General features: G+C 29.5%; 1 protein-coding gene and 1 long non-coding RNA gene across 2 annotated transcripts in view; one reads left to right on the top strand and one right to left on the bottom strand.

Annotated features, from left to right (window-relative positions):
• LOC138317343 (uncharacterized) overlaps nt 1-18,454 on the top strand; it is a 471,671-nt gene that overhangs the window by 347,032 nt on the left and 106,185 nt on the right. The gene's annotated exons all lie outside the window — the stretch shown is intronic.
• Nucleotides 1-18,454, bottom strand: part of LOC138317344 (uncharacterized) — a 75,049-nt gene that overhangs the window by 2,241 nt on the left and 54,354 nt on the right. The window contains exon 3 of the long non-coding RNA XR_011207759.1: nt 12,504-12,597. This is a non-coding gene — a long non-coding RNA (uncharacterized lncRNA). The remainder of the gene's footprint in view (nt 1-12,503; nt 12,598-18,454) is intronic.

Raw genomic sequence — 18,454 nt, 5'->3', positions numbered from 1 at the left:
AAGAAAGTATATACCATTCATAATAATTGGATGACTATACCAAAAAATATGTATATGATGATTTCCGATGAAAGCTGTTCAGCTAAAACAAAACTGCACATTACTATGCACGTGAAGTACATTGCTTACATATATTATAGGAAAACCAATATGGATGGTTATAATAATTTATGATAAAGTATGCGATTGTCGTCAAAAGAACACTTATACATGAAATTAATCCTGTGTTTGTGACTAAGACTTCTTTGTGCACACTTACATTGAATCTCGTTTGTAACTTATTTATAGACCTATTCTGGGTTTTTGTGTAGCTATATAACTGTTTGTCTTCTCGAGAGGTTATTGTCTGACCGTGCTGTTTGTCCTTTCCTAATCCACTGTCTACATTTTTATTAAAACACTAACATGCCATGGCCAATACTTGAGTTTATAAATAGAACTTAACAATGTATGTGCTATAAATTCGAATGGAAATGGAAATTAACAACATGCTTTGACGAGCATTCGAGAATAAAATATCTTATATAACATATAATGAGTGACATTCTTTCTAAAATTACTTATGATAGAGGGGCGGATGGCATATTACTATCAAATCATTTTGATATACACTGGTAATTAATTAACAGTTTCTTATTCTAGTTAAGCTGAAGTGATCTACATATATCTTGACTCTATGTTTTGTTTCCAACCAGACAACGATTTTTTTTTCAAATTAAGCTTTATAAATGAAAGGCTATTAAGTGATATGTTATTTTCCAGGGTTAAAAGTCCTTTTCACTTTTTATAATTGCTTTTAACCATAACATTAACAAGAAATGCAAAACACATAAATGGAAAGCGTTGACTTATCTAATTCAAACGCATCTATTGATTTGTAAAGTACATTCCTTTTATGATATCTATGAAATTTGATTCTATGATTTTGATGAATGTAGTAAAATTAATTTCGTAAGAAATGCATTCATTTCAGAATATATATCCACGTGTCTAATGATTAACTTGACCACAGAGCATCAAATCTATGTATTAAAACTGTTTATATAAAAAAATTTACCATTTTCATAATTTCATGGGGTTATTTTATACGTTTAAGTTCATTAAACTTTATGTAGTGTTGTTATTCGAACAGTTTGCTATTAATCCGAGCAATGACTATTTTCTTTAACGGCGACACGTTATTGGCGTAGTTTGGCGCATCTGGGAGTGCTAACTGAAAATTCAATTTTCTTTGAACTGATGTAATTTTTTCTGGCATAGCAAAGCTGGTAGACAGAGATATCGGTGTTTAATGATATTTTAAACAAATCGTGCAAATCACTAAAATGACAAATCATTCACTAATTTTAGATGTAAACTATAAGAATATTTTTGAATTGCAGTTTGTGTCGTGTTTTAGTTTACTATGGTTGATAAAACATAAAAAAATATCCCTACTTAAATCTCATTCAACCAAACTTAAGTAGCCTCCGATGATTTGAAGGCATCATTAGGAGTCATTCAACTGTGGTATATAAACGTTACACATCTGCAATACAATGCATTTTAATGGATAGATACATGCATGTTTTAATTGATATTTTATATTTTCTTGGTATAATTTTACACTTTCACAATTATCTATATTTTAATGGATATATGTGTGCATATTTTGATTGATATCTTATATTTCCTGTACAGTGCAATTAATCTTTTAATATTTCAACAGAGCAGATTTCTTTTTACATTTCATTTTGATTTATGGATTTTTTTTTACATTCATCTGGATATATATATTTCACTACAAAAGCGTATGCTGTTTTAACCAATGTCAATATAATTCCCTTGATGCTATAACACAAACCATCTACAGGATATAGAAGTAAGCAGAAGTATAACACATCGTCTTAATTTATATGTAGCTTAAACAAGTATTATAATTCGTACTTTGTTCTAAAAATTCAATATTTATCACGTGATACGCTTGATTTTCAGTGATTTCGTCCGTGTAATATATATAATATTTGCATACGTCACTAGAGTAATATAACCTGAAGCGGTTTCATTTACTTTAAATTCATTGCAATGTCATCACATGACGTCAATGAATAATGACGTAATGTCAGGATTCAAGACAACGTTACAAAATACCGACCTTCAATGAATATCAGCAACAATTTTTGACGTTGAAATTCTACGTAATGTAGGTGGTTGTAAATATATGATAACTGTATCCTGACATATATGTTCGTTTAATATGAAATTTAATGAATCTCTCAATTTTATAGTCGCGCTCGTCATGATTATCACGTCTCAAGCTAGTTTCATAAAATGAAATAATAACACATTTAATATCCTATATATACAGTATACATTTAATTTAAAGCAGACATGAAATTCTAAGCGATGCATTACAATGTTTAGCAAATAGAATAAAGACTTAGATGATAAAAAAGTTTAAAAGATGTAAGAACAAAGAAAGACAGTGAAATATGTAATATTTCACACTTACTTTCCAGTAATTATTTTTTTACGAAATGAAATATATTCCCGTTTAAGATATATAACACTAGTTTTATCTTAATGTATATCTAACGCTAACGCCATACCTGACGCGTCTTAACATGAAATGCTATATCACAATATCATGAAACTTTTTTGTCTTTTTTTACATTGAAAAGATAATATTTCTTCGCTGACATTAAGATATAACAAAATCATATATAAGATAATGATAAATTGTTGCGTCTTTGCTATATTGTTATGTATACTTTACGCAATATAATGCTAGTGTTGATTCTAAATTTATATTCGTATATAATTTTCGAAAAACGTCAAATAATTATTTCTTTCAATAAATAATAATGATAGACTTCTGATATTCATTTCATGTTTATCTTTTCAGATAAAGGTAACTTATTTTGTCCCCACGCCTTCGATGCACATGTCAAATTTGAAATGCTCTTTTTTCTAGAATTATTGCCAACATCATAAATCTTCTTTGCTTTGCAAAAAAAAAAAAAAAAAAACCCAGCCAGGAACCGTGATTTTTCTGATAATGATATGTAGACTATCCATTAAACTGAGATGCTATTAAATGCCTATAATCTGCTGCAAAATTATCTTTAAGACAAACATTCAGTCTCCTAAGTATATAAGTACGGATATGTTAGAAGATATATTCTTGGTACATCTTATCCATAATACGAGGTGTTAGAATTTTCATTTAAGATAATGATATGAAATTCGTGACGGAAACTTTTTTCTAAAAACTATCTATTCATTAAACCACACAAAAATTCAAGACAAACCCATATAAAAACGCTATTACAAATAAGCTTCAATGTCTTAAAGAGAAAATAAAGAACAACACAAACTAGCTTTAATGATTGTTTTCTTATCATAAGAGACCTACTTTTGATATTTTTTGTATTTTACCACAGGGAATATGTATTTAATTGGATGCATAATTAGTAAACAATTATATTATATACCGTAGTCAATGTATTGATATTTTTAGCTATTATTTAATTATGCTTTATCTATTGTATTGTTACTGCTATGATATATCGGTCATATTGTATATAATGTAATGAATACGTTTTGTAATATATCATATAATAATATAATACATATGTATATTATATAATAATATGATATAGGCAATACCAATAACAAACTCGTAGTATAAGCCGCAGTGTCTATTTTAAGATAAAGGAAAAAAGAACTGATATGTAAAATACGAATATGCCAAGAATGTAATATCAAGAATGTAAGATGAACACGACATTAATTTGTCTGAAACCGAAATATTTATAAAACCATGATGAAAGAAGTATCATAATTCAAATATGTTGACACGTGTCTTTTTTGTAGTTGACTCATATATCAAATCATCTCATTGGAAGATAATTATTTCAAAGTATATAATACAACCTTATTAAAAAAATAACTAAGTATAAAATATCACAAAATCGTATCTAAACAACAAAAAGTAGCATTTTGAAAAAAAATTGGTGTTAGATGTTAGGTTTAATGTTATTATTTATCACCGACCATTAGGCAATGTATCTAATAACCGGATTTATAAATCATGCCAATATCCGGATGTATTATTTGAATACCTAGTGCTATTTATCGAAATGTATACGTCATATAATAGTGATATAAACCGAAGTGTATTAATTGTAAAACGTTGTCATAAACCGAGTTTATCATACATGTATATACGTGGCCATTGAAACGGGATTCTAATTTATATAGAAATTGCTGGTAACTTGGGGTCTATCATATATGGATTGCCAAAATCAACCGGCATATATGATTTATTGAATTTCGTTATTGATAATATATTTTGATATATGTATAATGTAATTGTACATAATTTACATATGACATGTATATGTCAATCAATATGATCATTTCTAACCAAGAACAGAACAAAATATATTCAACAATAGTTCATAGCTTTGTAAAATTGTTTAGTTTTTTCTCTATACAACAGTTTGTAGGAAGCCAAAGCAGAAATGTAAGGAGGAAGGGAATAATCTAAAACTCCTTAGTTTAATAGGCAAAGGACCTATTATTGATACAATACTGTCAATGTTCTGTAAAAATTATCATTGCAACGTATTTGTAACTAGGTTCAACATTAAAATATTTTAATTTATATAACTGTGCGAATAAATTAAATCGTGATAATAATATTATAAGCAGGTTGTGAATTAAAAATGCCAATCAGCTAGGTCTACCTGATGTTGTACTCAGTTATACAACTTTGCTTAAATTACCAACGATAGAAAAGTTTTCATCTCATATAAAAGTAACTAAATATATATATATATATTGATATATATGGTTAGATATAATTTACACTTAATGATATGATGACTTCGATGCATTACTGTAAAATATGAACAGTTCATAAACATGAGAATTTAGTTCATAATAATTAATTTCGGATTTGCGATGTAAAAAAATAAATAATAATGGAACATGTGTGTAAGGAGTTATGTATGAAGCTATACATTTGTATCTTATCAAACCGATTAATGAGTTATTTTAGCATTTATTTAATATTGGTGAATTATTGTATTTTTAGAAATGTCTAAAATATTAGTAATTATAACAAATAGGTCATATATACCATGCTGATTATTTAACAAGCGCATTGGAAATTGATCTGCCATCAATATTGCTTGTTACATTTCATTGAAAAAACATCTCTATAATTACAAAACTGTATGTTCAATTAAAATGAAATATTACGAATGGGGTGAATTCTACATCGATTCACTGCAACTATTTGCGATAGTGATCATATATGTTATGCTGATTATTTAACAAATGCATGGAGATTGATCTACCATCAATATGACTTAGTACATTTCATTGAAAAAAACCTTCTCTATAATTACAAAATCTTCGAAATTTCTTAAGTGTCGGTTATTATACGAAATTGATCATATCTGCTATACGAATTATTACATACGATGTAAGTGCAATGAAATTGATCTGCCATCGATATTACGTATTATTTATCAGTGAAATATCACTTTAATTACAAAACTTAATGTTCCATTAAAATGCGATATGGTGAATGTGGTGACATCTATATCGATGCACCGCAGCTATTTGCGATATATCTTCTAAATTTCTGGAGTGTCAGTAATTATAAGAAATTGATCATATCTGGTATACTGATTATTACATACTATGTAAGTGCACTGTGATCTGCAATCAATATTACTTATTGCTTATCAGTGAAAAATCACTTTTATTACAAAACTCAATATTCAATAAAAATGAAGTACGTCGAATGTGTTGAATTCTACTTCGATAAACCGCAATTATTTCTGTTATAATCTCCACAAAGACACATAAAAGAAAATTGAACAGATAAGTATCAAAGATAACCCCATACGAGTGCGCAAGTTCCCCGGAATGGAACCTCACACAAAGCTACGACATTTCAGTAGATCTAACACATCCAACTCTGTGGTTTTATGCGTATAATTATTGAGATTATCAAATCTATTAACAAAGAATTTATAGCCATTAAAAACCTCTATACTCCTTACTGTTTAACGAGTATGCCTCTTAGTTCTTGTATATTGCCATTAGGATGTTTTATGCTGTATATTAGACACAGGAAAACAGGTTTCAGTTTTATAATGATATAATTTATAAATGCGCTTGTAGATGAGTTACCGAGTTTTTTTCTGCATGGCTTGTTATATTTATATAAAGCGTAAGAAAGCGTAAACAAATGTGATAAATACATGGTGTCTTGTATCATGTGCATCGAAACATAGACATCGTGATGTATATAGAATACTTATTCTAGAAAGACAAAAAAAGAGAAACTTGAATAAATACATATATATACAAGTAGAAGACGGTAAAACCCTAGCGAAACCAAAATGAAAGCTCATAAAATGGGTTAAGCCAGAACAAAACATAGCGACGAAGTATATTTTGAACGGGATCTCGTGATGAAATTTATTAGAAATCTAACCGTAAGATAATTTATAAAGAAATTACTATATATTGAAGTTGTAATAGATGTACAAAAATGTGTTAAATTGGACTGTTGGAGTAGTAAATGTCTATAGTAATGTGGCTATTACTGCATTAGTCGTCATTTTTTTGAACGGGAGAAATGAACGTAGAACATTTAAAGAGAATAGATTTGATCACCAGTAAATAAAAAGAAGAGGGAAATAAGTACATAATAAAAATGGAAATTGTAAAGTATTACGTTCGTGCAACGTGTTTAAAAACATAGGCTGTACCATTATTTTGTAGATTTTTATTCTTTTATACACAAAAATCTTTCTATTTTAATATAACACAATTTCTTTGTTTTATTCAAGAATATAAGTCGATTGATAGAAGACTATTTCAAGGAGTTGTCAGTTTTAAAATTTTTAGTGTAACTTCTGAAAGTGTTTTCTCTGAAAACTCGGAGCTACGTTGTGACTCCTTTATAAATGTATCATATCAAGTAGTATATGCGTATAGATATTTACTTGGGATGACGAAAAATGATGATATTTCTATATGTAAGATATATGTGCACTGTAAAATCTTGTGAAATAGTATAAATAGAAAAAAAGTTATCGTAAGAAATAAGAAAGATAAGAATGATAAAAATAGAGTAAGCTAATAATTCTTTCATAAGAAATAAATTTTCATTAAAATATTTTAACAACGTCTATAGAGCTAAATGACGAAATCCTAAAATCAGTTCACCACTTGAATTTTTCAAGTCAACATAGACAGCATGTTCTCAAATTGAGATTTGTTATCAATAACAGACAATACAAAATGATGGTCGAATCAAAAATAGGATGATTAAACAAATCAAGACAGTAATTAAAAGTAAGCTTACATATATTTCTAACGTATCAGAGGGAGAAACGAAATCGCATTTTTATTGAAATAGAAATAGCTGAAAAAAATGACAAAAGGTGGGCGCATTTGACAGTGATGGTATTTCTCATTTATTTCAAGGACTAAATAATATTGTATATCACTAGCGCTAAATATGGCTGTTTTCTCTCTATTCGTTATAATATTGTAACTTTTTGTAAATTTTCAGTTTTTACCACTAAGTGGTAATAATTTTGCAAATAATTTGTTGTCATTTATTTCTGCATCAAACGGTAATTAAAGGGAAGTTCTAAACAAGGCAAAATATTGAATCACAAGTTGAATTTAAGTATGATGAAAAAAGCTAAAGTGATCAGTTTAAGTTTACAATTCATTGTTTTCCTTTTCCGAGATAAACCTTTACTGTACATAAACGTAACTTTTTTCTAATCAATCGCATTTATGAGAAAAAATAATTGAAAATTTCATCTTATTTTGCTGAAATTTAGCTTCGAGAAGACTATTATTAGAGCTAGGATTTCACATAGACATAATTGCATTCAATCGACTTCCTCATATCATTTATAACTTGTATCTTTGAATGTTTATGGCAAGGTGCAATTAATAGGTCAGAAAACTCCATTTTAATAAAAAGTTTTTGTATTTAGTATTACTTTAGCACGCTTGAAGTTATACCATACACAGAGCTTATGGCAAAGCTTAGATATGATACACATGTATGCCAGTTCTGCGTTTTGCATAAAAATACAAAATATGTATTATAACGAAAATGAGTAAAACATGATTGTATATTATAACAACTCAACGAAAAACGTATTGAACGATGCAATGAACATTTAATAATATCGATAGATCAGTAATATTAACTTCAATACGGAACAATTAGTTATTATGCTGTTTGTGATAAAAACATATGTTAATGAACTGATTTTCTTTTATTAATCGTTATTGAAAACCAAGTGGTTTTTATCTGTGTCGTATTTTTTTATAAACAATACGCATTATATAACAAACGTTTCAAATTATAACTGCAACATATGTTTTATACTTTTATGACCCATTTGAGATCCTAAACAATACACAACATTGATAACATGGTGAAAATTAATCCGAAATTTGAGATAGATTATACCAAATGCAACAAGCTTGGATACGGTGGTCATAAAGACTTGAATTCTGCATTTCCCCAAATTAATCTTATAGTCTGCATTATCACGTTAATTACACAACCTTTTGTTTATAAGTGTATTATATATTTTCCTTTACTCTAGCGAATTAAACCGTGCTAGTAGTCTAGATGTCATAATGTTTGACTATAGAAGTCATTGGAGGCTTCCTATTTGCTGCAGTACATAGTGTGACTATTGGTGAAAGGGGGGGGTGTTCCATATTGTCTCAGCTTGTTTTTGTTTTTGTTTATAAAAATAATAACCTATTAGCAGCATGTTTAAGTATTTACGGCTAAAATCCCCTTTTTCTGTCTTTGCATATTTTATTATTATCTGACTTGTAGATAGGTAGCCATAGTGACGTCATTACGTTGTGAACAAAATCATTACGTCACTTTCTTTGAAAAATAAATATGACATTACACTAATAAAAAGCTGTTGCAACAATCAGTAACTGTCCACAAGATCAGATAACTCTGTAATATTAGATATGTGTCTACGTAAGCAAAATACCAGTTTTGCATTCATAAGACCCAACTTATTGGAGACAGGTAGTCTTGTTATATAGATGGCTTCCTGACCGTTGCAAAATTACAATTATAGATAAGACGGTATTGAAGGATTTCATAATCAATCCATGCATCTAATATAAAATTACATTGTAGAAAATTTGGAATCTGTATTCAAATATAATATCTTTTCCTTTTTGATGCTTCCAGATTTATTTTACTTTATGAATTATAGCTTTGTAGCTGTATAGTAAACATTCGAACTCAAGTTTAGGCTAAATAATCAATAGTTAGATATCAAATGTTGCTTTTCAATGACAATATATGAAATTGGGACACTGCAAAATTGAATAAATAATATATATGTATATATGATATGTTTTGTTCTTGAAAGAGACAGAGTTAAATATGGTTTTGCGACAATAACTTAAATATATCATTAATTCTAGGGTACTTTAATTACAACCGATTCATTACAGATATAATACGATAATGTTTCCCCCCTCTGATTTCTTAGGAAAGAGGTAACAAATTTTATTGAAGTTTATACCGATATAAAATCTTAAAAGAGAGTTTATTTCGTAAGAGTTTTCATAAAAAGAGTGTTAGAACTTTTTATCTTTATGAGTCTTGGCGTGTTTGATAAATTTTTAGACAAGATGAACACAGTCATACAAAACTACAACAACCTACCCTTAAAAGAATTTCAACGCCATAATATGCTGCAAACACCGACCTCGAAATCCTGACGTCACGTCATTTTTCCTGACGTCATTTTATTATTTCTATCATGACGTCACAATAAATTTTCTGCACAACCAAGATAATCACTTCAAGGTATTTTCACTTGTGGAAAAAACATCATAGAGACGAAATCACATGTTTTGACGTTATCTGATATTATGACAAAAGATTGGGATTATTATATTTAAAAGCATTTAATCATTAATATATCGCATGGCTTATTTTGTCAGAGCTCTTTACAGAGATTGGTTGAATGATTGAATTCTGATAGGTATATTATCAATGGAATTCAGATAGTATTTATTCTTTCCAATTTTTATAAGAGCATGGCTGGAACCTGTCTCTCTCCTCTCTTCCCCAAGGATTTGTCTACATCATTGGGATTATTTTTAGAAACAGATGAATCAGAAGACGGCTCAAATTTGATTACGTATGATATATAGGGCGTTCCAATAGAGGTCATTTGATAAGTATTAACGTCATATCCGGTAAGCAGCTACTTTTAATTCTCGACTGTGCGCATTCCCTAGAAAATGCAATTAACAAACAATATAACGGATGTAAATAAAATTTCTTCTAGATACAAATTTGCGAAATGTAATGCATTGCAACCTTGATTTAGCTGTATCATGCAAATGATGAATTTGTTTGCAGTATTATTCGAAGGAATGATTTATTGGCAGGGATAAGTTACTGAATTACTTATCATTCATTATTAAAAGGACAAAACATGTATAACTCTTTTTTCTTTAGAATTGAGGTCTTTTATAGTCGGTTTTGTACTTATTGTTCTACGGTTTAAAGCAACACTTCATGAGTTTGAAATCATACACTTTTACACAATCAAAAACAACCTAGGTAAAAGAACGTGATGCATTTGTATCCATTCCATGGCATTTCTTGCATACAAAACGTCGGCCACTAATCCATAGTGCCATTAAGACTATAGACAAACATATTTCCACGTGCGTTTCAATTTTGCGGGCTATCAGAATTCGCAAAAATTAATCGCCGCTAAAAAAGTCAGACTACAAGTACAACAGAGCATTGAAACGTAAATCGCAATATTAAATCGAAGCGCAAAAGTCGCTAGACATGTAAACGCGAAATCAAGTGCTCTCGAAGATAAGTCGATTTGCAGTAATTATTTTACAATGTATATAAAGTATATGTTTAATGTCTATTTACAACACAACGGTAAGCCATTTTGTTTATTGATATCTGTATTATGTGTCTAAATGCATATTTCAGTATAGTATTACCATTCCTTGACGCCATTTCTATCTGCCTCACACACCCACACACGCGACACTGTATCGATCCGATAGGACATGTGCTACACATGCAGGTTTTCAATATCGATCGAAAACTACCAAACAGCAACATATCGTCACAACAACAGGAGAGTTTGTCTCTTTCAAATGTTTCAGGACTTATCGCGGAAGTGTCTCTGAGCTAATGGTGTAACACTGTGACGGTTAAACAATAAACAGTAATTGCAAGACTGCAGAAGGGACTTAGGTTACAATGGGGTCATGAACTCGCTACGGTCAAATGGGGAAAGGAACATAAGCCCGAGCAATGGATTAGGGTGGCATCAAAAACCGTAGGGATACGTAACATTGTGACGGTTAAACAATAAAAAAGACTGCAGAAGGGGCTTAGGTTACAATGGGGTCATGACCTCGCTACGGTCAAATGAGGAAAGGAACATGGGCTCAAGAAATGGATTAGGGTGGGATCAAAAACCGTGGGGATACATGGGAATGTTATAGGGTGAGAACAGGAAGGGAGCAAGGACACAAACTAACCTTATATGAAGAGGGTGCTATAGGCCAGGGCCACATGATGCAGATTTCAGCTCAGGTGTTATGTGGCTGTATGATTTTGAACGCATAGGTTCTGTTCAGCACATATAGTACTGGTATGGGCTAGGGTAACATGGGCTCAGAATAGGTTGCTAGGAATTAGGAGAGAGGGGATATGGATAAGGGATTGTGATCAATGGAGAATGTACACAAACCAAGGTCTCTGAGGCATTTCGTTTGGGTTCAACTAGGTAACATACCATGATGTAACATGATTTAGGACTAGGGTTATATAAGGACGGGTCATATATATTTAGGCTTAGGTCTAAGAGGAAGGGTCATATATATTTGGGCTTAGGTCTAAGAGGGAGGGTCACATACATGTTTGCTTTTGTCAAAGAGGACATACACTTAGGCTTAAGAGGAAGGGTCATATATATTTGGGCTGAGGTCTAAGAGGAAGGGTCACATACATTTTGGCTTCGGTCTGAGAAGAAGGGTCACTTACAACACATAGGCTTAGGTCTAAGTGGAAGGGTCATATATACTTGGGCTTAGGTCTGAGAGGAAGGCAGCTGGGTTAAGATTTAAGCATGGGATTATATGTATTGGCAATACCAATGCTTGATGAGGACGTGCAGAAACCTGCGAAGAGGAGTAAAAGGTAGAAGATAGAAATATTGAAAATACAAAGAAAATTTTACCATTATATATTTTAATGGCGGATATAGTTCATGCATATCATAATAAAAAAGCACCTACCGTGAAACAGATAATACTATTTATGCACCGTTATGCAAATAATTAAATAAAGCTAACAGGGACACCATTGTGCAGTTATTGATATCGATAAAATAAAAGAATATCATAATTCATAATAATATATATCTTATACTCACGATTTATCTAGTATTGCTTTTTTTCACTCCTCCTCTGCATACTATAGCGAATTATTCTAATTCAAGCCACTTGGTATCTTCTTCCCAATAATATCTGCAACTTAAGAAAAGGATTCATTGACTGAAAAGCGCTCATTATACAATAAAAAAGTTTTAGTTCGTTTTGTTAGAATATATATACCATAAATGTTAATTTCGTCGTGAATGCCAATGGTTGCGGGAATTGTGTATTGGATAGTAGGTCCCAGATCGATAAGTCGGTCAGATGCAGGCAGAATGATGGCGGTACTCTGACAATATCACAAAATTATAATGTATGTCGTATAGCCGTTTAGTTCCATAGATGACGTTTTAACAATATTTGTTTAGAAATAGAAAATCCAGTTTTAACGAATTTTGCTACCAGTCAATAAGCACATGTAGGATTTATATGTATTTATCTAGAATGCTTTATATTTTGTACTTTTTTCACGACGATAATAATTTCACACAAATCCGCAAAAAAGGTATGTTACATGACTATATCTTGCAGAAACAAATCACTTAATATTAATACTGTATACCCAAGAATGATGTCATTTATCATTTTAAATTGCACCATCGAAATTGATGGCTTTTTGTTGTCTATATGTGTTTAATCGTTATCATGCCACACACGGTTTCGTATGCTAGCTCATAAAACTATCGCGGTATACAACGTCGTATTTGTTCTTCCGAGAAATGTCATTGTGGTATTTATAAAGTACCATACTTCTATTATCTTTATTGAAGACCTACCAATGCGAAACATTAAGATAATATGTATATCAAGAATAAGATAGGGGAAATTTACTAAAATTCCAATACTTCTACTTGAACAAATGTTAAATAACATCAATGTTTTTAGTTGTCATGTTTCCTTGCATAAATTGTGTGATTTAAAACACATTAGAAACTTGTTACTTTTTTCAAAAGGCATGTCAGTTTTGAAGTCCATCAATCATCAATGAAATGTCAACAATAATATCAGTACTATGTATTTGAGTTTAATGTGCCTAAATGCAGCATGGTTATTTGATAAAAAATTTAGCCAGAAAAACGAATAGCATCGATTTGCTTCAAGATCATTTCGTAATGCAGTGCTGTGACACCAAAGATATTTTCATTGCTGATAAGGATTCATTTTGCAATAATCATTAAATGAATTTTGTTTTAACCAAGACCGTTGAACTTATCTATTCACACATTTAAAAATGTTAATGTTTCCGACTGAAGCGGAGAAACACAGAAAGCAAAATGTTTCTAATCATTGAATAAAAGATTTTCTTATCTAAAACTGCCACATGCCTACGTCGACGTATTAAAATATAGAAAAGGAAGAATTGGAAATCTTATATATACATTGCCTGATGTCTGATCTGTTATCAAAACGTCTTCTGTCACTAAAATACTATGCAATTGAAAAAAAGAGACAAAAGGGATTTTTTTAAAAGTGAATGCAAATTATCAGAGGTATATTTTTGCACCCTATCCTTTTATCGTTTTTACGCCCTTACAAGGGATCTTCTTCAATGTGGGATATTTCTACCTGGCGATGTCCCTATTTGGTAATTACTCCACTATGTATGGACAGAATACTCAAGTATTCTGTACTCAAATATAAGTACTCAAAAGGCATTTTACCTAAGATAGTAACATATGAAATTATGTGCTTAGACTTTCAGCGGAATTAGATTAAAGAAATAATTCCATAATTAGTATTTTGAACTTAGAAAGTATATTAATATAGGTTTCCTATATGACCTTAATTCATTTGAATTAATTTCTAATAGAATAATGTTTATTTAAAACAAACAATATTGTTAGAATCTTTAGAATCTTGCATGTGTCATTCTAACGTTCCTGTAGTCTCCTGTCCTCTCTATACTAACATCGATCTCTATCGAAAAAACTGGAAACGGGATAAGTTGGTAAAAAATATATAAGCAAACAAGTAGATACATACAAGTCTGTCAAAAACGAAAATACAACATTAACATGAAATGAAACACTAATACAAATCGACTTAATAGAAACCAATTTGTTTGCTCGAGAAAAGAATAACTTGATATTCACCTTTAAACAGATTAAAATTAAAAAAAAAGAAACATTGGTCTCGAATAAATAAGATTAGCTATAGATAGTTGAAATAGAATAAAATGGATTTGTTTGTATATGTATGCACGAAATACGTTATGTATGTAATTGTATTTGTTCAAATTTATTCTACTTTGAAATTTATTACGGTAGTCATTTAATATCCCCCTTGTTTTATCACGACGTATGATACTTCACACATGTTTTTAGCTGATTTTAAATCGCTTGATATCGAACATCCGTCTTGGTAAAACAATGGCTTTGTCATTTATTGTTATTGTGATGGATGATACCTTACTTATATACATCCCGGTTAATGAGAAACATATTAGAATAGATAATATATATATCTCTTAACAACATCATCGTAATTCTTTTATCATTTTGATTTCATCACAGATGATATATTCAGATGTTTTATTTCAAATATAAAGAATATAATATATTCAGTTCACAGCGTATGGATATACTTTTACGACTTAAAGATATTTCAAACTTTTATCAATTAAACTTGTAGAAATATCCAAGGTAAAATATTTTAGACTTGAAGGTATTTCATATTTATATTGATTGTATATGCAGAAGACGAGTAAGATATTTCAATTGTTTGCTACTTTGAGTTATTTTATATCTAGATTAAATGGATGTGTAAAAACATCACGACTAAAAATTCAAATGCTTGCTACTTTCAAGTATTTTATACTTAGATTCATTGCATATGTAGAAAGTAAAATATATCGAGTAAACTGTTTCAATTATTTGATATTTTGAATTATTCAATACTTAGATTCATTGAGTATGCAAAAATATAATGATTAAAATATTTCAATTATTTGTTACTTTGAGTTATTCCATATGTAGATTTATTGAATGTGTAGAAATATCACGAGTCTGCCCATCTTACTATATTGTCAGTTTTTGTTTCTTCTTTTAAAGTTTTTGGATTATTTTCGTCTTATGACGTCAATACTATCAATGTTAATTAATATTTGCATCCCAGATAATTTAGGCATACTGGACAGACAGTCTGATTATGAATGGATAGTAAACGTTGACAATCCACCAATTGTATATTTGATGAGGTATAATAATATCAGTGTAGTTTTAGTTTGACTGCAGTCATCGTTTTCTAGGATAAACAACATGGTAGGAAATGTTTTCTTCTGATAATCTCCGTAGAATTTGACATTATTTGATAGCTAATAATCATTGAAATATTTCACAGATTTTGTAAAACTAATTGCCGATATTTTGATTATAGCTTAGAAATGTGTTTAGTTTATTTCAAGACATGATATTTCACAGATCATTGTCATTATCAATCAGTTAGAAGATTCTAGAAAATTACAAGCAAAATCATTCATGAAACTATAAACTTCGTAGCACTTCAGACTCAAATTCCAAAATTAACGTATTTAAATACTCATTAAATACAGTAGCTTTTACACGAAGAAAATTCAGAATAAATCATTTAAAATCTTATCTTATTCAAACCTATACGTTTGAAATGACGATATTTGTACTCACATGTAGAAAATGTTTAAACATTGTCATTATCAATCAGTTAGAAGATTCTAGAAAATTACAAGCAAAATCATTCATGAAACTATAAACTTCGTAGAACTTCAGACTCAATTTCCTAAATTGACGTATTTAAATACTCATCAAAAACAGCAGCTTTTACAAGAAGAAAATTCATAATAAATCATTAAAAATCTTATCTTATTCTTATTCAAACCTATACGTTTGAAATGACGATATTTGTACTCACATGTAGAATATGTTTAAACATTGTCGTGTTAAGTAAGACTAAAACTTGATTATTGGCAGTAATGGATACGATAATGTTATCTTATAGAGCAGTCCTTTACAGAATTCGAGTAGTCATTAGATTTTTAAGTGTAAATAAACCATAAACAATCATGTCGTATTTTAATATATTAGTAGCTTTTAAATTATTCCTTCATTTGGTAATAGTAATTATACTGTTAATGATAAATAATTAAACAACATTATTTAAAAATATAAATTTATCACAAAGCTTGATTATATCACAGCCGTTTGATTCTATTTATACAAAAAACCTTTATATGTGTTACTATATCCAGTATTACACAAATAGTGGTATACGTATAATTATAATCAAACGCCTGTGATCTTAAAATATTGTACATGACATCAATTATATTGTTATATTGTAATCGACAGCAATTAGTTAGACATATACATTCAATCCCTTAATGCCTATCTATATTTTTGAGATAAGAATGAAAAATGAATAAAACATATCAAGTAGAAACATTCAGCTGTGTGTTTATACAACAGGAAAATTGGTTTCAATCGTAAAACAATATTACATAAAACCCTTAAATAGTTAACATCAATTGTAAAAGTTTCTCAAAAACATATAATACTCGTAAAATGGTACATAATATACATGAGACGGAAGAAAAAAAATGCTTTATATTCAGACGTTAAAGTGACTAGTTAAAGATAAAACGGGATAATGATTTGGTCTATTAATCAGAAAGTGTCTTTAAACTTTATTTCTATTTTATTTCTAAAAAGCATTTAGCCTTTTTTAAATCATAATCCAAAGAGGCTATGGCAATGATAATTGCAAAGGTATGTCATCCCATCTTGCATAACGGTCATGTCAGAAAAAATAAAAAATGATTTTTTTACAATCGAAAAATGAAATGAATATTTGTTAAAGGTATAACATTCAAAATGAAATTCCTTTCTTCACCTTTCCTATAGAAAACTATACCTACTAACGATGTTCATGATTTTACGATAATATGCTACCTTTGTATATCGCTACCACCTCAAAACGGGATGATTTTAAATGACATAAGCTAATGATTAATACAAATAATAAACTACCTTTGTGATGAAAATCCATTGATGCTAAAACGTTAACGGGAATGATTTTATTTGTTAACATCAAAGGAAATGGTTTTGAAATATGGTTTCGTTCGCAAATGTCATGGATATTGTAACAAGAATATGCTTTTAAATGTTGAATTTTAAAACAATGATATAATTTTTAATCATTACAGTTTTTCATTTTGTTGATTTTTTTAGTTCTACAATTGTAATTACAATTGCATGAATGCATGGAAAAGGATTTTTATGTATGTTATATAGATGTTAATTAATGGTTCTACAAATTGATAACGAATAAATGTCTTTAAAGCTACATGAATGAAATCAGGAATTTCAATAACATGTAATTTAAACAATTATATATTGTATTTGTTATTGTATTACAGGTTGTTTCAACAATACTTGAGTCTTTTAAACCCTTAGAAACACACCAAATGTAAGTATGGTGTATTTCTCAATACTACTGTATAAGGTATAATGCATAATAACAAAAACTTCTTATAAAGCTATATGAATGAAATAAGGAATATCAATAACATGTATTTTAAACAAATATACTCTTTTAGCTATAGAAACACACCATAGTTTTGGATGGTGTATTTTATTATACTATTTTAATGCATGATCATAAAAAATAACATAATTATAGTTAAAGACGCAATATGGAAATCTAAAGATCAAAATGTCGAATTCAAATGTTTCGTTTGTTGCTAATAATTCTTATACATCGATGTAAAGAAAAAACTAAATAACAGGGTATAAGTGACTCTACATTATGTAGATATATGCTAGTACATAGGAGGTAAGCGATGCTTTAAGAATACATTAAGGCTAACACTTAGCTATATATATGTATACATACGACAATTGTCATGTCTTGAACGCAAACGCCAGACGATGGAGTTCAAGAGGTTGTCTCCCTTGGAAGAGTAGACGCACACATCTAG

This window comes from Argopecten irradians, chromosome 3 (genome assembly GCF_041381155.1).
Source record: "Argopecten irradians isolate NY chromosome 3, Ai_NY, whole genome shotgun sequence".
In the NCBI taxonomy this organism is placed as follows: domain Eukaryota; kingdom Metazoa; phylum Mollusca; class Bivalvia; order Pectinida; family Pectinidae; genus Argopecten; species Argopecten irradians.
The sequence above is the reverse complement of the archived record's forward strand: the minus strand, read 5'-3'. Positions and strand labels throughout refer to the sequence as shown.